Source organism: Penaeus monodon, chromosome 25 (genome assembly GCF_015228065.2).
Source record: "Penaeus monodon isolate SGIC_2016 chromosome 25, NSTDA_Pmon_1, whole genome shotgun sequence".
NCBI lineage: Eukaryota > Metazoa > Arthropoda > Malacostraca > Decapoda > Penaeidae > Penaeus > Penaeus monodon.
Genome location: NC_051410.1, coordinates 33,190,335 through 33,190,666, shown reverse-complemented (window position 1 = coordinate 33,190,666; position 332 = coordinate 33,190,335). Strand labels below are relative to the sequence as shown.

The 332-nt window shown below is 30.7% G+C and overlaps 1 protein-coding gene across 1 annotated transcript in view; it reads right to left on the bottom strand.

The window, feature by feature from the left end:
- LOC119589154 (phosphatidylinositol 4-phosphate 5-kinase type-1 beta-like) overlaps positions 1-332 on the bottom strand; it is a gene marked incomplete in the record, with an annotated part of 149,444 nt that overhangs the window by 69,311 nt on the left and 79,801 nt on the right.

Below are 332 nucleotides of genomic sequence, written 5' to 3'. Positions count from 1 at the left end.
ATTTAAATTTAAAGCTAGATTTTTTCTTTACTCTTGTGTGACAAGGACATCATTATCTCTACATATTACAGTAAAAAGTAAGTAGAAACTTGGTAGATGCTTTAATTATACAGTTTCTAATACAGAACAAACAAATGCATGAATCTGGGAGTTGATCTTCCTTACAACCTACACATTCCATGTGATATCTGTCAACCAAACATTCAAACACATTTTGTTTAAAAGATACCTAGAAATCCATTTTCAGTGATACATTTTCTGAGCAGAACATTTTATAAGGAAAATTGGTGAATGACAGTGTATGAAAAGAGGGAGAAGAAAAAGGAAAAGAG